At 46.0% G+C, this 26,429-nt stretch overlaps 1 pseudogene; it reads left to right on the top strand.

The window, feature by feature from the left end:
* Positions 1–20,302: 20,302 nt before the first annotated feature.
* Positions 20,303–23,140, top strand: LOC123450392 (annotated as a pseudogene).
* Positions 23,141–26,429: the final 3,289 nt, after the last annotated feature.

Raw genomic sequence — 26,429 nt, 5'->3', positions numbered from 1 at the left:
ACGCCAGCCATGGCTTCCTCGCTGTGAAGCTTAACTGCCCACCTCTATTGTTGTCGTACGGCACTGCAGGCTTCTGACCCGTTCTGCCGCATCCTTCGCGCGGGAGCTCCCATGCTTCAGTTGCTGCTGGCTTGAATACATATTTGCGCATGTATAATGTGTCAATGAGCCCATCTCCTAGTTTCTTGGATAGTTGAGGTAAAGTCCTATCTTGTACCTATATATACGTGCCTAGTGCATCCAATCAATATTGAGAGTTCCACAGCCTAAAACCTAATCCTCTACATGGTATCAGTTTCCTCCACGATCCTGAGGTAGCCGCCGCCACCGCCGCGTCATCTCGTGCACAACCACCGCCGCTGCACCCTCTCTTGCGCCGCCACCGTCGTCGCCATTATGCCCTTCCTCGGCACCGCCGCCGCCGCCTCTCCCTGCTGCCACAACCGCCGCCGCCGCTATTCTCTGCGTCGACGCCGCCATCTCCCCACTACACCGCTTTCAGCCACCACACCCCGTCATCCCCAGACGCTGCTATGGCCTCTCCGCGCTGATTGATCTCCTCTGGCAGCAATCCGCTTGTCGGCCCGGATGTGAGCCTTGTTCGTGATCTCAACAACTTCGACCGCGTCTCGGATCTTCTTGACCAGTCCACCGGCTCCTACTCCGCCTGGAAGAGTTACTTCTCCTAGGTGTTCCGCAAGTACTTTGTCCACGGCCACATCAATGGCACCATGGACTCGGCTCTCATGGTGAACGACGAGGACTGGATGAACCATGACACCACCATCATCCGCTGGTTTTACATCACCATGTCCAAAGATATTTTTCACATAGTGGTGTGTGATGAGGACGACGCCTACACCGTCTGGACCAAGCTCAACGTCCTCTTCACCTGCAACAAGCTCCAGCGCAAGGCCTCCTCCACGGCAAGTTTTATGGGTGCCAGCAGCTTGATTCATCCAATGATGATTTCTGCATGCGCCTCAAAAAGCTTGCTAATGAGCTCCGCGATCTTGCCGAGACGATCAGCGGCGAGCTCCTCATCAACACTCTCACTGCCGGCTTCAACGACGATTTCGGGATCGCCGCCTCCAACTTAACTCTTATCCCGAAGCCTACCTTCGACAATGTAGTGGCGTACCTCAAACTTGAGGAATACAACCTGAAGATGTCGCGGATCCGGGCCACCCACACAGCTCTCACCACCGCCACTCTCGGTGGACCAGCTCCCCCGCAGTCGTCCTTCCTGCATCTAGTTGCCTTTCAGCCACCGTAGCCGGCCCCATCTATAAACTGTCGCGATCATGGTGGTTGGCGCGGTGGGTTTCAGCAGCAGCAGCCGAACGGCGCTCCGGGTGGAATCGCTCGCCCTCCACATCAGCAGCCAGCCCTATGGTACGCCGGGCAGAATCCGTGGACCGACGTCGTGCACACTTACTCCATATCGGTTCCCTGTGCTCCTGCTCCCGGTCTCTTTGGCCCCTGGCCCCCGTCGCATCATGCTTTCTACGCCGTGCCCCAGCCAGCGCAGTTGGGCAGGCAGACAACACAGTTAGGCGGGCTTGCCCCGACCCCTAGGAGCCGTCTCTGCTCGCGGCACTGCACTCCGCCCCTACACCGACAAGCTACAATGGCGGCGGTGACTATTGCATGGATATCGGCGCTACGACCTACATGGCTGCTCATTCCGGTACCCTCCACACCTCCTATCTCGTGAACACTTCTACACGCTTCACCGTCGGTGACGGTTCCTCTCTTCCCATTACTCATATGGGACATGCTTCTTTTCCCTCCTCCTCCATCCCACTTTCTTTATCCAATATCTTAGTCTCCCCTGACCTTATGAAAAATCTTGTTTCCATTTGCTACTTTACACGTCAAAATCCCGTTTCTGTTGAATTTGACGAGTTTGGTTTTTGTGTTAAGCGTCCCTACCCGGATGGTGCTTCACCGATGTGACAGCCCTGAAGACCTCTACCCGGTCAGCTCCACTGCCTCCACCAGCTCCACCGCCCCTGTTGCACTCGCCATCGTTGTAGACCTTTGGCATGCTCGCTTGGGTCATCCCAACCCAGCCACCCTTCGTCATATTCTTCGTAGTTTTTTTTCCACATGTAATAAGAACGAGAATCACTCCTGTCACCCCTATCTCCTTGGAAAACATACTCGTCTCCCCTTTCGTGCTTCTTCTCATGCTGCCTCATATCCGTTTGAGATAATTCATAGTGATGTGTGGACATCTCCTGTTGCAAGTAATACGGGCTTTTCTTAATATCTCGTCATCCTTGATGATTTTTTGCACTATGTATGGACCTTCCCGTTGCGGCGCAAGTCCGGTGACATCACCACCCTTGCTGCTTTTTACTCCTATGTTTCTACGAAGTTTGGGCGTCCCATCCTTCTATTCCAAACAGACAATGGGAAGGAGTTTGACAACCTGGCTGTTCGTACTCTCCTCACCACACATCGCACGATATTTTATCTCATTTTCCCCTATACATCGCAACATAACGGTCGGGCAGAATGTGTCCTACGAACCCTCAACGATTGCGTTTGTATGCTTCTCTTTCAGGCCAATGTGCCGCCGTGATTCTGGACTGACGCCCTCACCACCGCGTCCCTTCTCCTTAACATACAGCCTTCACTACAGGAATTAGCTTCTTTGCCATCCGCCATCACAGACAGCAAAGAGTAATCCACCGACGGCAAAGAGTAATACACAGACGGCAAAGAAAACTCCCGTCGGCAAAAATTCTGCGTCAGCCTACGACGGCATTGTAGCTTCTTTGCCGTCAGCCTCACCGAAGCGGAAGGCAAAGAGCATTGTCGTCAGCTTTTCATAAGAGCAGTCGGCAAAGAGGTCGTGACGGCAGCCGACAGGCGTTGCCTCCGTTAGGGGCTAACGAAGGCTTTGCCGTCTGCCACTCCCTCTTCTTTGCCGTCTGCCTCCACCTCCTCCCCCCCTCCACTCTTTGTTGTCTGCCTCCACCTCCTCCCCCTCCACTCTTTGTCGTCTGCCTCCACCTCCCCCCCCCTCCACTCTTTGCCATCTGCCTACCCCTCCTCCCCCCTCCTCTGTGCCCTCTTCTTTGTCGTCTTCCCCCCAAGGAAGTAGACGGCAAAGAGCCCATATTGTCATAGTTTTGTTTTTTTGTTTATTTCACAGCACATATACATATACATAGCACATATATAGGTCACAACACATATACATATACATAGCACATATAATTCATAGCACATATATAGGTCACAACACATATTCATAGCACAAAGTTTCATCCATATATATACATATACATATAGTTCCACATATACTGTTCATCCATATATACATATACATATATTTCCACATTGTTCATCAACTCAAATGAAAACTAGAACAAAAGCACTCCATCAATGCCAACTTCCATGCATGTAGTACATCCAATCAGCAAAATGGGAATAAGAAAGTCAGAAAAAGAACAACAACAACATATATATGACAAATAAGCTAAATTGAAGAAGAAAGAGAAGAAGCAAGAAGAGAACAAGGAGAAGAATACCAAGAAGGAGGAGGAGGAGGAGGAGGAGGAGGGGAAGGAGAAGGAGAAAGAGGACGAGAAGAAGAAAAATGAAGAAGAGAAGAAGAAGGATAAGAAGGAGGAGAAGAAGGAGGAGAGAAGAAGAAGGAGAAGAAGGAGGGCTCCTTCTCCTTCTTCTCCTCCTTCTCCTTCTTCTTCTCTTCTTCTCCTCCTCCTTCTTCTTCTTCTCCTTCTCCTTCTCTTCTTCTTCTCTTCTTCTTCTTTTTCTTCCTTCTTTTCATTTCTCCTCTTCTTGGAGCTAAATTATCTAACTATGTCTTTTTTGAGCTAAATGGCTAATTATGTCATTACAGAGGAAAACAAGCTAACTATATAATATTAATGAGCTAACCAAGGTTCTTATGCCATTTTGAGCTTATAATGTCTTTTTGGAGCTAAATGGGCTAATTATGTCATTGTTGGGGAAATTAAGGCAAGGAGAATATGAAAGAGGAGAAGAAAGAGGAGGAGGAGGAGAAGAAGAAGAAATAAAGAAGAATGAGGAGAAGGAGGACGAGAAGGACTAGAAGGTCCTTGGCCTTCTCCTCCTCCTCCTTCTTCTCCTTCTCCTTCTCTTCTCTTTCTCTTCTTCTTTTTGTCCTTCCTTTTCATTTCTCCTCTTCTTGGAGCTAAATTAGCTAACTATGTCTTTTTGGAGCTAAATGGGCTCATTATGTTATTATAGAGGAAAACAATCTAAGTATATAATATTAATGAGCTAACCAAGGTTCTTATGCCATTTTCAGCTTATAATGTCTTTTTGGAGCTAAATGGGCTAATTATGTCATTGTTGGGGAATTAAGGCAAGGAGAATATGAAAGAGGAGAAGAAAGAGGAGGAGGAGAAGAAAAATAAGAAATAAACAAGAAGGGGGAGAAGGAGGAGGAGGATGAGAAGGACTAGAGGGTCCTTGGCCTTCTCCTCCTTCTCCTCCTCCTCCTCCTTCTCCTTCTTTTCTTCTTCTTCACCTCCTCCTTCTTCTCCTTCTCCTTCTCTTCTCTTTTTCTTCTTCTTTTTGTTCTTCCTTTTCATTTGTCCTCTTCTCCTCTTCTTGGAGCTAAATTAGCTAACTATGTCTTTTTGGAGCTAAATGGGCTAATTATATCTTTATAGAGGAAAACAAGCTAAGTATATAGTATTAATGAGCTAACCAAGGTTCTTATGCCATTTTGAGCTTATAATGTCTTTTTGGAGGTAAATGGGCTAATTATGTCATTGTTTGGGAAATTAAGGCAAGGAGAATATGAAAGAGGAGAAGAAAGAAGAGGAGGAGGAGAAGAAGAAGAAATAAAGAAGAAGGAGGAGAAGGAGGAGGAGGATGAGAAGGACTAGAAGGTCCTTGGCCTTCTCCTCCTTCTCCTCCTCCTCCTCCTCCTCCTTCTCCTTCTTCTCTTCTTCTTCTCCTCCACCTTCTTCTAATTCTCCTTCTCTTCTCTTTCTCTTCTTCTTTTTGTTCTTCCTTTTCATTTCTCCTCTTCTCCTCTTCTTGGAGCTAAATTAGCTAACTATGTCTTTTTGGAGCTAAATGGGCTAATTATGTCATTACAGAGGAAAACAAGCTAAGTATATAATATTAATGAGCTAACAAAGGTTCTTATGCCATTTTGAGCTTATAATGTCTTTTTGGAGCTAAATGGGCTAATTATGTCATTGTTGGGGAAATGAAGACAAGGAGAATAGGAAAGAGGAGAAGACAGAGGAGGAGGAGGAGAAGAAGAAGAAATAAAGAAGAAGGAGGAGAAGGAGGAGGTGGAGGACAAGGACGAGGAGGAGGAGAAGGACTAGAAGGTCCTTGGCCTTCTCCTCCTTCTCCTCCTCCTCCTCCTCCTCCTTCTCCTTCTTCTCTTCTTCTTCCGCTCCTCCGTCTTCTCCTTCTCCTTCTCTTATATTTCTCTTCTTCTTTTTGTTGTTCCTTTTCATTTCTCCTCTTCTTAGAGGAAAACAAGCGAAGTATATAATATTAATGAGCTAACCAAGGTTCTTATGCCATTTTGAGGTTATTATGGCATTTTGGAGCTAAATGGGCTAATTATGTCATTGTTGGCGAAATTGAGGCAAGGAGAATATGAAAGAGGAGACGAGAAACTTACCGTAGTGGTCATCAAGGAGGAGAAACACCTAGAGAAGGGTCGTGCGATGCCGCTCGGCAGTTATTCTGCAGAAAAGATATTTTGCAATGTCTCAGTTAGCATGATGACACTCAATTATTAATACTAGTTTATAATGAAACTCACCGTGCCAATCGAAGAGAAGACGGGCATCGTCGGAGGGACTTGACCGCTCTTCTCGCACAGACCCTGAAGAGTGGGTCGTATTAGTTAGTAATGAAACAGACATTACACACATGATTTGGCTAATGTGAAAAAAAACTTACCACAAAAAGCTCGTACAGGGCCCGTTGACCTGCCTCATTCCGGGTCTCTCCTCCTCAATCAATCGTGCCATGGTCTGGTGCCTCTCATCAAGAGCAGCCTGAAGAGCAGCCTGGCTTGCGAATCTCTCTTTCTCAAGAGCAGCCTGGTTTGCCGCTCTCTCTTTCTGAAGAGCAGCCTGAAACACCATTCCTCGTTACCATAGTAATGATCTATGGTGACACACATAATGAAATGGATGAAAGTTTTCTTAGTCCGTACAACTAACGTCGTTGGCAAGATCGACTGGCCGTGGACGACGCGTTACCTCAGGACAGCTGCTCGACTGGCGTGCCTTGATCTCCGGGAGAGTGAGTGGACAACGTATTATCCCATCTCCAATGTCTATCGAGCCATGGGGCCTCCCGCCACCAGATATCATCACCAGCTCTGGATCCAAAGGTTCCTGGCTAGGGTTAAAGTCATCCCCTTTCGTAGCCTTCCCCGTGCCCATGTATGTCACGAGCTTGTGGTGGGATGATATGTTGGTGAAGTTATTTGGATCATCCAGGTCAGACTCAGAGAATGCCTTCGCCTTCTTGTACGAGGCACTATTGGCCGTGCCATAAAGGTCGTACAAGTGTGGCATCTAAAAGAGACGAACAAAATATTAGCATGAAGAATGCATTGCATGAATCATGAAGCAAATCACATACCCAGTTTAATCCGAACTGAAGTAAGTTGGTGCTGCATTGATGGTGTGGCACACCAACCATTTGGCTACGCCGATCCTTCGCATTCTCGTGGACGGCTCGTCAGCTGCCTATGCACCACTCATCAACCAACGCCTCCCAACAATCCGTCTTATCCGCACACCATCTCGGGGGCACCTGTAAGTTATTAGAAAGAATTTTGAGAGCTACGCCTATGAATGAAATCAAGAAAACTACGTACAAGGACTTAAGAATAGGTAATTACCTTCATGTGTTGCTCCTTCTTCAGAAACATTCCGCGGCAATCCTTCTTCTGCTTCTTGATACCACGCGTGGCGTAGTAGTCTCGAATAGCCTACGGCCGAGCCTGCGGCCGAGCCTGGTAGTGCTCCCAGGAAAATCCTAGTGTAGGAACCTGACCCTCACCAGGCAACGTGACAAACCCCGGGAAATTTGTCCGGCAAAGCACACCAAGGACGGAGTTTGGCCTGAGGACTCCACGAGGGTGTGCCCATCCCCTGCAGTATGATAAGGTCAACGCATTAGATATTTGAACAAACTTGAAGGCAAAAGCTAAAAAAAGAGTAAATGTACTTACCTATCTCCTTCAGGTTTAATCACCGGCCTCTGCTCGCGGGTAGCCGGCACGACCGGGAGACGTGTACTACCACGCTTGTACACGGGGGCCCCGTCCACCTGCACATCGCCCCCACTATCCGTAAACCCATCCCCACCATCCCCGCCCCCTGAGCCACCCGGACCCTCAGTCCAATCCGGCAACTCGGTCCGATCCGGCCTGGTATCCCATCCGGGCCTCTCCACGTCGGGTGAAGCCTCCAGAACCGTAGTCTCATGGGCTGAATGCTCCTCGACCCGAGGCTGATCCTGGACCGGAGTCTCATGGGACGAATGCCCATCAACACCTGGCTCCTCGACCGGATTACCCGTAGCCTCCTCCACAAACGGGTCAACCATAGTAGTCCTATGCTCGGGTGAATGAGCTGGTGGTGGTGGCGAGGACGGCTCAACAGTCCTCCTGGATCTTCCGCGGCCACCACCTCTCCCTGTACCCTTCCCCTTCTTCCCTACCCGGCCAGCACCTCTCCCAGTGGGCAATGCCGCCGACGAAGAAGAACCCACGGGTGGTGTCGACAAATTGTCTGCCAAGGCTCTACGGAGAGATAGGGGTGGAAGGGAAGTACCACCCCTCGTGCGGGGTGGCTGGCAAGAACCCGTCGAGCGCTCTGGACCAGCGCCCACCATCTTTCAACACCTGGTGACCTTCCATGATAAAGATTAAAGAAATTAGTACAACATAAAAAATTGAATAACTAACATGAATAATAGTATGTACATGAATAATAAAGATTAAAATATATATAATTTTAGTTGTGAATCATACAAACTAATAATCATCATCAATAAATGCATCATCATCATCACTATCACGCATGTCTTCATGAATGGCGTGCTCGTCGTGTTCAACGGCGTGAAGTTGTGAAAGGCCTTTCTTTAATTGTTGAAGCATTGACAAGTCATCCGCATCAGTAACCTATACGAGTTCCAGGTCTTCTGGTTCCGGCTCAGGGGTGGAGTCGGATTCATTGTCGCTGTCTACTTCCATGTTCTTGGGTGAAGCACGGCGGTTCTTGAAACGTTTCTTGGAAAGACGTGTTTCTTGGAAGAATTCTCCATCATATGTGTCTGGGTTAATGTGAGGTTCATAATCCTGTTCATTTGGGAGAGGTGGTATGACATGTGGCGGCACTTCATAAACAACATACCAACCTGCCAGATTCTTATCCGTTTGGCATGCCCACGGTAGATAGAAAACTTGGGTTGTCTTTTGAGCCGTAATATAGACATCGGGAACATCTAAATGGGTGTTTGGATTGATTTCGACTAGTCCTATATGTTCATGAGTCCTTCTAGTCTCCTTCGGCTGGAACCACTAACATTTGAAGACTACGACGTTCGGTGGGTTTTCCACCATTGAATTGAAGTTCATAAATTGCTTCAACTATTCCATAAAACTCGATAACACCTTCGTCGATAGCAGAGACACCACAATTTGTAGATTTCTGGTCGGGCATAGATAGCTCTTTGCCAAAGGTACGAAAGAGATACCCGTTGATGTTGTATTTCTCAAATGAACGGACCTTATAGTCAAAACCATTAGCGAGTTGTCTCAATTCGGCGTCCAAAGACTCTGAATTAGCCTACAAGTTTAATACGAAATGATTGTTTCATTAGCCGCAAGTTAGACCAAGAAATGAAATGGTCCATTATTGATAATTACCGTCTGTTTGAACCAAAAGATGAAACCGGGATAGCCGCCTCCTGTCTTTGACAGAAGATCATACTCTTCGATGGAATCATTTTCGATCACCGCTCCATCCGAGAATTTGGCGGCGTAACGGCTGTTTGAAATATCTGGGAATAAGAGCAGTTCAAAGGAATTAGAAGTTACAGGACAATGTGTCGAGAACTCACTCGATGTACGGCCGCACTTCTGTTAGGTTGTTGAAGATATACAACGAAATGTTCCGCCATTCTTCGACATCCAAAGTTATTGGTTTCGAAGCACCGGCTCGTGCGAGCTTCCCTTTGAATAGGTTGAGGTTGGACCCACCTTTTTTAGGGTCTGCATCATTGTGCCGAGGCTTCGGATTATGCAAATGATGATTTTTGGCTTCGGAGTGTGCTGTCACAAAGTTTGCCACCTCCTCAGTAATGAATGCCTCAGCCATCGATGCTTCAATTCTACGCTTATTTTTACATTTAGCTCAAAGGGTCTTCTACATCCTCGCAGTTGCATAGCACCAACGATCTTGCACGGGCCCACCCAATCTTGCCTCGGTCAGTAGATGTAAAATCAAATGCTGCATTGGATTAAAGAAGCCCGGTGGAAAGATCTTCTCTAACTTGCACAACAACTCCGGTTAAAATCCTCCATGTCTTCTACCACGCGAGGCGACAATTCTTTCGCACAAAGAACACGGAAGAAATAGCTCAGCTCCGCCAGTACTAGCCATTCATCATGAGGAATGAAGCCACGTAACATCACCGGCATTACCCACTCTAGCCATATGTGCCAACCATGACTCTTGAGACCAAAGACTCACCAGAAATAGCTCAGCTCCGCCAGTACTAGCCATTCATCCTTAGAAATAGTGTCTCTTGATCGACTCTAGCCTTAGTATTATCCTTTGTCTTCCCATCTATGTCGAACAATGTACCAAAGATAGCCTCTCCGATATTCTCTTCAGTGTGCATCATGTCGATATTGTGTGGAAAAAGGAGGTCTTTGAAGTAAGGCAGATCCCAGAATCATGGCTTGTGAGTCCAGGCGTGTTTTGAATTATACCCCTTGAAATACCCTGGACCCTCTGGATCAGGATCAAGGGTGTTTAACTGATCCAGGATCTGTTGGCCTGTCAACGCTAGTGGTGCCAAGTTATTGACAACTTTACCTTTGGTAAAGTTCTTCTTGTCTTTTCTGAACTGATGTTCATGATCGAGGAACTGTCTATGCAAGTCAAAGCAAGAATACTTCCGACCCTCCTTCAACCAATGAAACTGAAGAGCTGCCTTGCATTGGGGGCACGGGAACCTTCCGTGCACACACCATCCAGAGAATAGTGCATACGCCGGCAAGTCATGCATAGAGTACATGTACCACACATGCATTTTGAAGTTTTGTTTTCTAGCGGCATCGTATGTCTTGACCCCATTATCCCAAGCTTCTTCAAATTCATCCTTAAGCGGCTGCAGGTACGATTTCATATTCTTCCCCGGATAATTGGGCCCTGGAATTATCAACGTCAGAAACATGTTCTTTCTTTGCATAATCTGTCCGGGGGGAGATTGAGTGGAATGACAAATACAGGCCAACAACTATATTTGGTTGCCGTCATGCCGAAGGGATTAAAACCATCCGTGGCGATGCAGACTCGAGGATTCCTTGGATCTGCCGCTTTATACTGATGCAATCCAACGAAATGTTTCCACTCTTCCCCATCCGATGTCTGTACCACCATCTTATTCCCATCCGCATCTAGTTCGGTTCTTTTGCCCAATTTGTGCCATGTCATCTGTCTGGCTGTCCTGTCTCTTCGACCATGAAAAGACGTTGAAGTCTTGGTACGATTGGCATATACCGAAGAACACTAACTGCGATTTTGGTCTGCGTCTTCTCGCCCATACCGTTGTCTACCACAAGATACCTCCAAGACTCGCAATTGGGACAATAGTCCAAGTGTGCATACTCCTTCCTAAATCAGACACATCCTTTCTCACATGCATCAATCTTCTCATAGGGCATCTTAAGTACACGAAGTATTTTGTCCGACTGGTACAGGTTTGTAGGCATGACATGGCCTTTGGGTAGGAAGCATCCAAATAGTGTCATCATCGCGTCATAGCATTTTCTTCCCAAGTTGAACTGAGCCTTCAGAGCCATTACTTGTGCAATTGCATCCAGCTGATAGAGCTCAGTGTGCTCATGGAGAGGATGTTTTGAAGACTCCAACATTTCATAAAAGGCCTTTGCGGATTCCTCCATCTCATCTTCCGAATCCCGAGCATCATCAAAGTCTTGCACCATGTCTTCGATCCCGGTACCATGCTCGTTGGTTCGACGACGGACCACCTCTGCTCTTGTGCATTGTATAGACTCACCATGAAATGTCCACACCATATAATTCGGCTTAAAACTCCTCCTCTGCTGGTGTTTAATCATTACAGCCTCTGTCATCTTTTTATAGTTGTCGCATCCAGGCCAGGGGCAATAGTTTCTTTCCTGGCCATTTGCGAATGCGGCTTTTACAAATTCCTTTGTTTTTACAAACCATTCTTTCGTCATCTCTTTCTGACTAGGGTGACCGGTATACATCCACGCACGATCACTCATCTTGCCTAGCTACTAAAGACAGAAGAAATATATTTATATATAATTTAGCATTTATATTCATCGGTTAATCCGGTTCGCCATTTTTATTACGTCAACGCAACCTACACGCTAATAGGTAAAGATAGGTCCTAATCCCACCCGAGTATGTGTAGATTGGGTTCGTTTTCCCATGCTCTGCTCCAGATCCAATGCAAAATTTTGGCAGCACCTCCCCGATGTTCTCCTGATACACGTCTCCGCAATAAACAAAGAGGATGTGCATCCGGAGAACAACAGGGAGGCACTGACGAAATTCCGCATCGGATCCAGAGCACAACATACGGGAAAACGAACCCAATATCTACACATACTCGGGCTGTCCATGGATAATGTTGGACAATTCGAAAGGATGGCATTTATAAATATGCAAAGACATGCATATTTATAGATGTCGCCCTTTCGAATGGGAGATGCATACTGGTCACGCATACTGATAAATTAATTTAATTACCTAAATCTAGAAAGTTTCATCCGGAAATCGAGCCACAGTAAATGAAGGGGCGAGGAGGAGATGAAATTTGTACTCACCCACGAATGGAGGGGCGGAGCTCGTACGACGCACGTGGAGATCTTCGCACAGCAGACCTCACAACGACGAGACAACTATCACATGTAAATCCACCCGTTCAACACAAATATTCTAATTATGTCTAATTATGTCATTTTTTAGGAAAACAAGCTAAGAATATAATATTCATGAGCTAACCAAGGTTTTTAGCTTATTATGTCATTTTGGAGGATCATTAGCTTAACAAGATAAAAAATAAGAAGGAGAAGGAGGGCTCCTTCTCCTCCTCCTCCTTCTCCTTCTTCTTCTTTTCATTTTTCCTCTTTCTTCTCCTCTTCTCCTCCTCTTCTTCTTCTTCTTCCTCTTATTTCTATTTCCATTTTTCTTTATCCTCTTCTTCTACTTATTCTTTTTTTCTCTTCTTTTCCTTCTTCTTTTTTCTTCTTCTCTTCTTCCCTTCTTCCCTTCTTATCTTCTACCCTTTTTCTTCCTCTTCTTTCTATTAAGCTAACTAACTAGTGGCAGATGGTCTTATATGAAAAGCTAAGAATATAGGGCTCATCAACCGGTACACCGACTACTATAAAAACTACAATAATTCAACAACAACTACTACAACAACTACAATAACAACAACAATTACAACAACTACAATAACAAGAACAACTACTACAACAACAATAAAAAATCAACTTTGTAGTTATAATCTAATTCCAAAAAACTAAATACCAAACAATAAAAAATCAACTTTCCCTTGTGGGGGGTGGGGGGTGGGGGTGGGGGCTCACCGAGTGGGGCGGCTGTTGCGTCGTGGGTGGCGGGGCCGGGGATGTTGGGGGTGGCGAGGCGGTGCCGGGGGCGCCAGGGCCGATGGCGTGACGGTGGTGGCTCAGCTGCTCCAGGGGGCTGTGGGGCACCGGGGCAGCGACGAGGGCGGTGGGGCGGCGGCGGCGGGGCTGTGAGGCACTAGGGCGGCGCCGGGGGCGACAGGGGCGGCGGCGCCGGGGGCGACAGGGGTGGCGGCGCGACGGTGGTGGCGGCGGTGGCCGTCGGGGAGAGGAGTGGGAGAGAGAGAGAGGGGCGGGGTGTGGATCCGTTACATAGTGGGTGAGAGAGAGAGGGGCGGGGTGGAGCCGTTAGACACGGAGTTAGCTCTTTGCCGTCAACCGGCGGACGGCAAAGAGTCTAGACTCTTTGCCACCTGCCTCCGGACTCTTTGTCGTCCGCTAGCAGACGGCAAAGAAGGGACTCCAGTTTGACCTAACGTCCCCGCGGTCAGGTGGGCCCCAATTACATATTTGCCATCTGTTGTGCAACTCTTTGTCATCTGCAGCTGACGGCAAAGATGTGACTGATGGCAAAGACATTCTATGCCATCAGCCAGTTCTGTGCCGTCTGCTTTGTGGCAGCTGACGGCAAAGATATGGCATACGGCAAAAAACTAATTTCCAGTAGTGCTTCCCATACTCACGACAACTTTGGACCTCATCATCTTTTCTTTGGTTCCCCACCCTCTTACGATGAGCTTTGCATCTCCGGCTGTCCTGACACACGACGCTCCATGTCAGGCTGTTGCGTCTACCTTGGTCCTTCACTTATCTGATGGTCGTCCAAATGGCAACCAACCGTTTCGTGCTCCAGCACGGAGGCCGAGTACCGAGCAGTGGCTAACGCACTTACTGAGTGTTCCTCGCTTCGACAGCTTCTACAAGAGTTGCATCACGGTGTAACCAAGGACACAGGCTATTATGACAATGTCTCTGTTGTGTATCTTTCCGCCAACCGCATTCATCATCGGCGGACGAAGCCCATCGAGCTTGATATCCACTTTGTGCGTGAACAGGTCACCCTTGGTTTCATCCGGGTTCTTCAGGTTCCAACAACACAACAGTTCACTGATGTGATGACTAAGGGACTGCCTACTTCCACCTTTGATGAGTTTCGTTCCAGCTTCTGTGTCTCTAGTGACGCTTCGATTGCGGGGTGGTGTTGAATATATATTTGTGCATGTATTTTGTGTCATTGGGCCCACCTCCTAGTTCCTTGTATAGTTGAGGTAGAGGCCAATCTTGTACCTATATATACGTGCCTAGTGCACCCAAGCAATATTGAGAGTTGCACAGCCTAAACCTAATCCTCTACATGTCGTGCCTAGCTAGCATCTTGCTCCACCGTGGAAAGAAGTGACAAGGAGGTTGAGCCTCCTCATGCGCCTCCTACTCCACCTCATCATTGTTGCCGCTGCTCCGCTATTGGCCTCACAGCCGAGCGCCTCGCCACTGCATAGTACGCCCGTGCCCCTCACGTGTTGTGCCTCCCATGGCCTCACCACCTCGGTCGCGCACCAACAACACCTCCAACCTAGCCTCAACTCGTTTCCAACAAATAGGAGAGTGGGGGAATCTTCATTTCGAGCACCTCCTGAAAGGCATGGCTTCACCCACGTTCACATCAACCATGGCCACGACCACGACCACGTCCAGCCAGGAGCTGCCACGCTTCGACACCTGCGACCACAGGACGAAGACCGTATCGCAATTCACCAAGAACAAGACGACCAATTATGCGGCGACGAATTCGTCAAGTTCCACTTCAACAAGTGTACCTCTACGCATGGATATGCCAAGAGCCCAAGATTGACTACCCGACACCAAGTCCTGCAAGACCCGAACCTCGACGACCGTCGTGTGTGCCACTACTTCCATGACATTTATGATGACCCTTCAAAATCTACAACGCGTTGATTTGGTCCGCCCCAAATAGACACTTGAAAGGTATAACTGTGGAGAGGATGTCGGTGAACGAATGTACGTGTCATTTTTGTGGTGGACAACGTGTTTGCCCTGTAAATGATTGTTAGTTCCTCTTTTTTTATGCCATCGATCCATGGGACACCCGTTACGGGGAAACTCCCTGTCATTCTTGCATTTTCCGCAAATACTTGTTCTTTTACATTGGTTTCTTAATCAATTACCGAAACCGAAATGTTGTTGTGGCACAATTTCCGTTTTTATCGCTATGGCACAAAATTCTTTCCGCCATGGAGACAAATGGTCCATATCATATTATATGCCATTATTTTCACCAAATTGCTTCAAAATTGATCATGTCATCCTCATGCATGTTAAAATAACATTTAAAATGTTGTCTACATAAAACATTGCCCAATGCCTTGATAAACGATTTATTCGATAACTAAATAACCGTAACTTCGATTTTAATGAGATATATATGTAACTTGATTAGAAAAACGTGTTTAATAACATAGTACATTTTGTTTTCCTAATTAATCTAGACTTATACTAATTATGCACTCCCTAGAAATTGCCACGTTAATCAGAAATTATAAGCCATATATTTGGTAGGACCAAGTTATTACGGTGTAGATCTTCCGAATTGTTTTCCAGATTAAAAGGAAAAACAAATATATGAGCCGTCCCTTTTATAGTACCAGTATTTAGAATGGACCGTGCAATGCTTTTTTACTCTTGCTTCCCTCGGATTTTTCATTACCTCAGAGGCTGATTGGAGGAGGAGCTGGAAGAGGCCGATGGTTGGTACACTTCTTGGAGTAGTGTCCCTTCTGACCACACTTGTGACAAGTCACCTCTAACAACGGACGAAAATGAGCTGGAGGCGCTCTTGACTTATGCGACTTAGACTTGTGCTGGAAACCTGGGTCGGATGGGTCGGAAAATCCACGACCACCGTTCTGCTTGAACTGTTGAGGAGGACATGGCGGAGGAGGAACCCGAAGCTTCTACTGCTTTGGAACAATGGGAGCTGAGGATGAAGACAAATGAGAATCTCTAAATCACTTTCTTGAATTCTCGATCATGAGAAAAGCTGACTCAGCCCTGTCAGCCAAGTTAAAGAACTGATCGCACTCAGCACGGTCCTGCACGGGAAGAGAAAGCTACAAATCTTCCTTGAAACCACTGCTGAATTGATAGATCTTGCTCTTCTCATGTGGAGCATCATGCTTGGCATAGTGGGCAAGGTTCTGGAAGTCGATGTTATATTGATAAACAAATGAGCTTCCTTGCTTCAAACTCCTGAACTTCTCACACATGTCCTCAACAAAGCTTGCAGGAATATGATGAATTCTGAAATCACGCCAAAAGTCATCCCAACTGATCAAACGATCACCTATGTATTCCTTGAGCTGCTGCCACCATTCTGCTATCTGACCCTTTAGCTGGAAAGTAGCAAATCTGACATAGTCCTTAGGCATGACATTGTAGCACTCGAAATGCTTACTCATGTCACGTAGCCAATCATCTTCATAAAACGGTTGGTCACAACAGGTGAAGAACTTGGGCTGATTTTCTAGGAATTGATTGAGAAACGCAAAATGCGGCTGGTTGTTGAAATTCCCTTGATGGCCTTGGTTCCTTTCTTGCATAATTTGAAGCAACATCTTAGTTTTTGCATTGGTCGCAGCCATCAAAGCTTGTCATGCCTCTTGAGTAGGAGGAGGTGGTAGCGGAGGGTCTGCCTACTCTCCATCACGACTTGGATTCTCCCGAGTTGCTGGAGCCATCCTGGAGAAGGACATGAATATTAGATCACCGACGCAAGATGAAGCTGATATGCTGAATCATTTTTGAAATTAGTAAGAACCCTAATTAGTGAGAATTAGTAAGAACGCTTCTTTCAATCATTTTGCACTCAAACTAGAATTAGGAAGAACGCTTCCTTGAAATTAGTGATGACAGTCAAGTTTGAGCTAGAATTGCTCGGAAAAAATGTATATCCCACTTATATCCGACGAAAGAATTTTCTAGGTGACTACTTGAATTCCCACCTGTGAATTTTAGAAATCTTTCTTGGTTATTCTATCAGGTTGTGGGTCTGGGAAGCTACTAAGTGTACTCAGCTACACCTTTCCCGCAACTATCAACACACATCCCCGAAGTTCTGCAAATTAATATACCTCAAACCTTCGAAAACACAATGATACCAAGCCCGGCAGATTTCCGCGCTATCTGCACTAGTACTGGGGAAAAGTCATGGCACTATTCGCCACCAAGGAAACTATATATGCATTTCGATGTCCGCATTCTGAGATACTATGGAAGTTGAGTGATAATGATGTCCCAAGAATCCCCTGGAGCTCAACTCCCCAAAAGATATCAAGTCATACAGGAGGCACCAAGTTAGAACTTCGTCACATCGTCATCATATAGATTCCAAAATACCCGCGTCATCCTAAATTCTTTTGAGAAATAAGAGGAGTAGAATTAAAATTCCTAAGTCATAAACCTCACCAGAGTAGGGAAGAGGAGTAAAAAGAATCATACTCTCCGATATAAGTGGACTCAAAATAGATTTTCACTAGGCTTGACTCGGCCTAGTTCGATCAAGCAAAGGCTCATATGGTCGTATGATGTTGATTACCAACTTGTAACGTCCAATATGCGGCACTATCCATATTTGGGGACGAGGCCTTAACATGGATAGAGGGTAATATCAGCATTTTGCAAGTACATAAATCCTTGCAGATACATTTATGAAGAGATCAGTATATGGATTAGCTTACACTCGCCACATGCTAAATTACAAGTCACACAACATTATTTCAATCATGCATAAGACAGAGTCCAACTACGGATTAAAATAAACGATAAAATAGCATTGAGTTTGTCTCGCTAGCCCAGGAGACGACCAAGGTCCTCTACTCATCGGGGTATGTCACATACATGCGCCCGCTGCCTTCGTCAAACTTCCACTAAAGCTGCGAAGTGTTGAATGCCTCTGATCTATGGTACCTGGACCTATGGTGTTGTAGTAATCTCTAAGCCATGGGGACACAACAATCTTGCGACCATGATATCATGACTAATAAAGTTATTTGGTTAAGTAAGGTTAAGTGTTGAGGTTGCAGCAGCACTAAACATATTTGTTGGGTAACTTACGGGAAAATAATTGAAATTGAGTGGTGTATGTATAACGGACATGAGCTAAATAATGATTAATTAGTGATCCTGAACACCTACTTATGTCAGTCATAACCTCGGTCAGACTAGAGACTCACGAAAGAGACAGTCACGGTTACGCACATAGTTGGCATGTTTTACTTAAGTTTACTTCAATTTTCTAAAATCGGATGTTAACCAAATTTCCATGTTGCCATATAACCGTGGGCGCACCTTTCTGAAAGATCTTAACCCTGCACGGTTGGTCCAACTAGTCCATCAGAAACTATCACAAGCTGCAGTGGTGAGAAAACCTCAACCTGGAGATAGCCTGAAGTATCACTGATATCTCAGTGGACAAGACATTCACTAAGATTAACACAATTCCATCACGACTGCCCTATAGGCTAGATCCCAATAGGATGTACGTGTATCCCTATCTAAGGGCACTACCAGATGGGTCACACTACGAGTCAAATCAAAACTCGTGTTGCCCCATGGTGGCCCCACAGTTTGCCCGTTTGGACCAACAATCATGAGGCACTACTAGGAAAATGGCTATAGATGATATAGACACTAATGGCGCACCAGACAAGTAGTGCGCCACTATTATATAGCAGTGGCGCACCATGTGCAGGTGTGCCATTAGTGTGATGGACACTAATGGCGCACCACACACTCGATGCACCACTACTATAATTTTTTTTACGGAAGTACTAATGGCGCACCGGGGCAGAGTGCGCCATTACTAGTTTAACTAGTAATGGCGCACCACTCACCCAGTGCGCCACTACTATATATATATATAATTTTTTTTGCAAAACTACTAATGGCGCAGCACGAGTTGGTGCGCCATTAGTAACCGGGGTTACTAATGAGGCATTTGTAGGTGGTGCGCCACTACTATATTTTTTTTTGTTTTGCAAAACTAATAATGGCGCACCACCAGCTGGGGCGCCATTAGTAACCAGGGTTACTAATGGCACATTTGTAGGTGGTGCGCCATTAGTAACCTGGGACCAGCTAGATATTTTGGACAGCCACCTACCACACTCACTTTCCCCACTTTCATTCTCTCCACCTCCTCCAAGCTTGTCTCGGGTGCCTCCTCCGCCACTCCACCGCCGCCGACGACCCCCGGCACCCTCCCCCACTCCACCGCCGCCGACCACCAACCGCACCCTCCCCCGCTCCACCGCCACCGACGACCCCCCGCACCCTCCCCGGCCTGCTCCACCGCCGCAGATGACCCCCCGCACCCTCCCCGGACTGCTCCACCGCCGCAGATGACCCCCCGCACCCTCCCCCGCTCCACTGCCGCCGCCGACCCCAGCACCCTCCCCCACTCCACCGCCGCCGACGACCCCCCGCACCCTCCCCGGCCCGCTCCACCGCCGTCGACGACCCCCCGCACCCTCCCCCGCTCCACCGCCGCCGCCGACCCCCCGCACCCTCCCCCGCTCCACCGCCGCCGAGCACCCACCGCACGCTCCCCCGCTCCACCATCGCCGACAACCTCCCGCACCCTCCCCGGCCCGCTCCACCGCCGCCGCCGACCCCCCGCACCCTCCCCCGCTCCACCGGCCCCGACGACCCCCCGCACCCTCCCCCGCTCCACCGCCGCCGACGACCCCCCGCACCCTCCCCCGCTCCACCGCCGCCGCCGACCCCCCGCACCCTCCCCTACACCACCTCCGCTGACGACCCCCCGCACCCTCCCCTGTCTCCTCGCTCGGTTCCCCCAAACGGAATCGATCGAGCGCACCACCCACCCCTCCCTCCCCCCGAGCGCCATTGCTATCCAAAAAAATATATATTACTAATGGCGCACCTCTCTGGGGTGCGCCATTGCTATCCAAAAAAAGAAAGATTACTAATGACGCACCTCTCTGGGATGCGCCATTGCTATCTAAAAAAAAGATTACTAATGGCGTACTGCATGGGGATGCGCCATTGCTTTAAAAAAAATTCTAATGACGCACCGTTCGGGGGTGCGCCATTGCTAACCCGCCTGCTCTCTGCCTCTCTGCCTCTGCCCTCGCCTCTCCTCTCCCAAATCCAACCGAGATCCCGCCTCGCTCGTCGATGCCCACTTCCCACTACCCACTGCCCCGACCCGTACTGCGCCGCCGCCGCCCCCGCGCCCCCGCGCCTCCTCGGCGGCGCTCCGCTAGCGCCCGAATCCCCTCTCCAATCCTGAGCTCCCACGAACCCCCGCCTCCTCCTCGCTCCCCTCCCCCTCCCCCTCCCGTGCCGCACCCGCCGCCGCCCTTCGCCTGCCGCCGACGAGGCGCGAAGATGTCGGTCCTGATCGTCATGAGCGTGGACGACATCGAGCTGGATCTCCACACCGACCTGTGCCCCCTCACCACCAAGAACTTCCTCAAGCTCTGCAAGTAAGCACCCACACCCAGGGCTCCTCCAGGCCACGGGTTCCAATCGATTGGTTTCGCCTTAACGGAGACGATGGGCGGGCAGGCTCGCCAGTACTTTGCCTGTAATTTAGGGTTGCGCAGTGCATGGATTGGTTCGAGATTGCGTGCAGCTTCGTCCAGTGTGCCCCCATAGCTTTTGCAAATGCTCCGCCAGTGCTCGTGCTGTTCCCCGTTGCAGATGTCGTGACCTGCATAGACAACAGCATGGTGATGCTGTGAACATTTTTATGAGGTCAGCCCCGGATTGGGGATAAGAGGATTGCCGTCTGATTTTACCTCACTTATAGCAAGCAGAGCTCTAGTCGCCATCCTAGGGTGCGCTGGAGCATTTGCTCCCTGAAGCTTAGAGTTGTTGTCATCATAGCATAATCTCCTATGAAATTATCAGGACTGAACTGGGATTGTGCTGTAGGTCATGTGTGCCTCAATGTGATGCAGCTCTTGCGTGTCTCTAGTGGCTTGTTTCCACCCTGCTGTAGATTTAGGATTTCAAATTACAGTGATTATAGATGTGTATGTTGTTCTTATATCACAACATAGAGGTGCTCATTCTCTGACATTATGCTTTGACTTAAACAGAATGAAGTATTACAATGGATGTCTGTTCCACAAGGTGGAGAAGGATTTCCTGGCACAATCTGGGGACCCTACTCGAACTGGCAGTGGTGGTGATTCCGTGTACAAGTGAGCATTGTTTTACAGAACTCTCATATATGTGTTCGCCCCAACTTATGTTTTTGTGTGCGTGCATGTGTTTGTTACTACTTACTAAGCTCTGAACCTTATACTTTGGTCTTTTGTTTTCGATATTTACTTGAACTTAGGCTGGCTATTCCTCTCAAAGATATGTCTGAAAGCTGAATCTTGTTTCTCCAGGTTCCTTTATGGTGATCAATCTCGATTTTTTAATGGTGAAATCCGTCCAGAATTAAGGCATTCAAAAACTAGTACTTTGCTATGGCAAGTGCTGGTGAGAATTGCAATGCCTCACAGGTACAATATTACAACGCTACTGATGTTTGTTTTTTTAGGACCTAGGTCTGCCTGCTTCTAACTTATTGATATCTATTTTTTATTTCTTTAGTTCTACATCACCTTGAGGGATGATGTCGACTACCTTGACGACAAGCACACGGTTAGTAGTACCTTATTTACATTTTTCTTCTTTCTGTCTGGGTGAGAAGTTGATGATTGCTTGAGTGAGTTCATCGCTTTGTTCTGTTGATTGCAGATCTTTGGGACGGTTGCAGAAGGCCTTGACACACTGACAAAGATAAATGAAGCTTATGTTGATGATAAAGGAAGACCGTTTAAGGACATAAGGTGGAATATTGTTTCACACGTCTAGTAAATTGCATAGTTAGGACATATCTGCCAAAGAACGGGGCTGTTTGCTTTGGTGCCCTTGAGAACAAGAAGTTTGCCAGCCTTTTCAAACGATGGCTGCTTATTTTTTTTATCTGATATATGGTTTGATGCCAAAATTTTAGGTTATGTTCTATCTACCCGTCAGTTCATTTTTGGGGCCAAGCGTGGCCCAAATCTGAGCTACCACTTTGGTCTAGAGAATTTTGCTGGGTTTCCATGGGCTAAATTTGGGCACACACCAAACATACCTTTTTTCTTTTCCAGCATTAACTTGTTTTCATTCTTTATGCTTGCTGATTGTTCGCCAATATTCTTATTGACAGGATTAAACATGCATATATCTTCCTCAGCTTGCTCCTCAGCTTGCTCCTCAGCTTGCTGAACTTATTCCTGAGAATTCTCCATTAGGAAAGCCACGTGATGAGGTAAGTCGAGTTATGTCATTTGTGTTCATTTCAGCAAGATCTCGAGTATGAATGCACCTGTCTCATTGACATCCTTCACCATATAAAAGTGGTTATGTTCTCAATGCCATATTTTGCCTTCTCGGTGTGCAAATTCACAGGTTGCAGAAGAGCGCCTAGAGGATAGCTGGGTCCCTCTAGATGAAACAGTGGATCCTGATCATCTTGAAGAGTTGATCCGCTCTAAAGAAGCACATGCTAATGCAGTGATCCTTGAGAGTGTAAGTCCTGGTGCCATATCAAAACCAACACCTTACTCGTTAGTACTTCTAGTTACCATGTCGTGGTTATTTAATTCAATCATCACCAAGTTGTGTTAGGAAGAAACTCTAAATGGTTATTCTAATTCCACACCGGAGCCTCTTACAGTCATTGCCTATTTGTGCTCTCGCCTCTTCAACAATCAGTAGAGCATCATTCTGAAGTCAGCTAAGTAGCAAGCTAATGTGGTTGTCGCCTTGCAGGTACAACAGCTAAGAAAGATGGGAGAGAAAATGGGAGTGGAAAACACTTAAATTTGGAGCTGCATGAACTAATCTGTGAGTATTTTTATATACTTTGTTGATACAATTACCAGTAACTTTTTTAAGCAGGATTGAATATTTGCTGATGAGCATGCTTCCGCATGTCTTCCTAGATTTCTGGCTTGATTCATCATCATATAATTGAAGGGCTTCAGTGATGATATTGCCTTTCTTTCTCTGAATAACCCTCGTGTTGTATCTTCATAGGTTTGTAGCACAATTGATCTAGCGTCGTTGATTGTCAAAGCATTGCTAGATTACACACATATCCCATCACTGTTTGATACTTTGTTCCCAGATGCATCGCTTCATGGTCTCAGTGCTGACAGGAGGAAAGTAGTCTAGGCTAAATGATTAAACACCCCAATAGCGGTAGCCTAGGCATCTTTCCACAATTTTTTCATCCCTTTTTTTGCCTAGTTGGTTGTAGTTTATGCATTTCACATGTAAATACAGATAAAACTGAAGCAACTCTACATAATATTTATATCGGAAGTGCATAGTTCAAGATCACTCTATATAATAGCTCAATGCATAGTTTTACAAGCACTGGAACATAGTTCTATATAATAGCATGTGAGATGACTATAACTTTTATATAAACTATGTTGTTAACTATGATATCATGATAATCTTTTGATCAAATATTTTTAATACGCATATGTTCCACTTTCTTGACAAATTTGTGCAAAATGTTTTCAGGTACTCAACCTATTGATGCACATGGACATGATGACTCTTTAGCGTTTATGGAGCAACCAACCTGTAATCATGGACCTTATTGTCTTGTAGACCATTTGGTGTTTCGAGTGTTTTGAAGCTTGCACTTTGTGCATGTAGATACAAACTTGTGTGTTCTGGACCATCTGAAGTCTCTCATAGTAACCAATAGTCCTTATATTTTTGCGACTTGTGTGTTCTAGATGATTGTTAAGATGGTCAAAACTATGCTTCCTCTAGGTTAATTTGTTTGTCAACTTGCGTCCAATGTATGTGCACGTTTATAAACATATTTTCATTGTGGTGTAATATGGCTTTATCTTGAACCTTCTTGTTGGTGTGAGGATAATAATTGATTATTATTGGAGCTGGTAGTATAACCTGTGGCGCACCATGAGCTATACTAATGGCACACCTGGGAGGCATACTAATGGAGAACTTGGGAGGCATACTAATGGCGCACATGGGAGGCATACTAATGGCGCACCTAGGAGGCATACAAAAGGCGCACCTGGGAGGCATACTAATGGCGCACCTGGGAGGCATACTAATGGCGCCCCTGGGAAGCATACTAATGGCGCACCTGGGAGGCATACTAATGGCGCACCTGGGAGGCATACTAATGGCGCTTCATGAACTATACTAATGGCGCACTGCCTGGTTCGTCATTAGTATACCAGATACTAATGGCGCACCTGTGGTGCACCATTAGTAAAAAATTCTGAAGGTGTGATGCTAGTGGCACACCTATATTGCGCCATTAGTAGCCAAAACAGGTGCGCCACTAGCAGGCCTTTTCCTAGTAGTGAGGAGCGCTAGCCTCGGTTGTTGATCAATTATTAACGAGGTAGATATTCGCTATGCATTTTTATTAAGTTGTTTAGCAAACGTACTACCAATGTTGGGCCTTGCTGCAAGAATCTTCACTCAAAACGAATTATCAAGTTGGTCCCCATAACAACCCAAGCATGTTAGGAGCGCTCAATATGGAACATAACACCGGTAACCGAAACTACGGCAGCAAAAGTGGAACAAAACACCAAGACTTTCGCCTTTTACGAAGTATATAGGTGCATTAAACTAAATAACATAAATAAGATGATATTAAAAATGTCCATGTTAGCACAGGGATTAGTCTACACCTGCACCTAGCAATGCTTTATGATTGTTTGAGCAAGTGCGAAGTTAGCCAACCAATGTTTTCCTATGAAGTGGAGGGTTAGAGGCTTTTCATGGAAAGTTTTGGAGGCTTGATATTCAGGTGGTAGGCAGCAATAAATAGTGATTGAAACGAGACATCTAAGCATAATAAAATTAGAAGCGATATCAAGGGCACGATCATCTTGCCTCACACTTCTTTTTACGGATAAAGCTCTTGCTTTCAGGAACGTTCTCAATGGGATTCTCGTACTCGTTCTCAGCAGCCGATGCTACCCAAAAGAATAAACACATCCAATGAACAAACAGAAAGGCACAATGCCTCAAACATGATGATGCATGAGTATAGTATGTAAGGAGCATGGCAACGCTACACTAGTAATCTTTCTCATACATTAATTTAGTTGTTACCATTCTGGAAAGAACCTCAATATAAATTATTTGGTCATGCATGAAAATGGAAAAAATGGATGCATAACGAGAATACTATACAAATCCGTATAAAGAACGTCGAGTTACAGATCTCCCGGAACTCACAAAACAAGATACGAAAGGCAACGATGTTAAAACAGAATTTGAGATAGGCTATGGGCAGTTCCATAGCCTTCTGAGTATTCTACTGGATTGGGCACAAAATTCTAGGTGAAATGTTCCTAAAGTTTATGTAAAACAAATGAGCACAACTCCCACATGGCAACAATCCAACAAATAGTTTATCCACCAACACCAATATACCACTTTGATCATGTGATAACAAGCAGCTACATCCACCCATCAAGTTCAACCAAGACATGAATATGAAGAGATCAAAGTGTACAATAACCCCTAACTAATAGCAACCTGGATATTTTCCTGGATCAATGGCCATCAAGCTCATAACATGGAAAAAATTATACAGATTAGGGCTTGGTGAAATTCTCAGTTTTACACTTGCAGTTTTAACATGATGACATGTTGAGAGTAATAAAACTCTAATCTAAAGCAACTTCAAGGCATGAAACTTAACAAGGTGATATAGGGCAACAACTACTTCAAATCACTCCCACTAAACATGAGTTAAAACTGCACAGAAATCATGATAGCATCCTCTACACATGGCATGAAGATAATTGTAGAGTTTTACACATAGTCAATTTTCAAAAAGTGAGTTCACAACAATTTACATCAACATGGCAAGTTTGATAGGAAGAATATCTAAGATGCAAAACCTATTTTGTAAAGTAGTGGCATCATTTGACAGAGGGAAACATTCTCTTTAATTCACACCAAAGTACGAGCGTAAGGAACTTGTATAAGCATCACAATCATCATTGAAACACAACAACATGAAACCGTTTTTAGACTTAGTCATATTTCAACATATCTCAAAATAACATTATTGGGATGTTATGTTCACAACAAGAAACCCACAAATACATAAGGTTTTCATGCCAAATAAAAATACCATGACCTAGTATTCTCAAAACATTACGACTTTCATGTTCATAAGTTTAAGAAAGGGTCCAAGATTAATTCATACCAAATTAAGAACATGGCACCAAGGCACAAAATAACATTTTCACAAAGTATCTCAAAATACAAAACTAATGACACCATTGTATTCCTTTGATTTATCTACCCCAAATTCATATATCACAAGCATATGTTACTGTATAAAATTCAACCACAACACTAAAATGAAAATGCACATAGTTGGTTTTAACCCACTCATATGCCAAAATTGGCATATTCCATATATGGAGAGATCTAGATTTGA

The sequence above is a fragment of the Hordeum vulgare genome, chromosome 4H, assembly GCF_904849725.1.
Source record: "Hordeum vulgare subsp. vulgare chromosome 4H, MorexV3_pseudomolecules_assembly, whole genome shotgun sequence".
NCBI classification, from domain to species: Eukaryota; Viridiplantae; Streptophyta; class Magnoliopsida; order Poales; family Poaceae; genus Hordeum; species Hordeum vulgare.
This window is presented reverse-complemented; position numbering and strand designations above follow the sequence as displayed.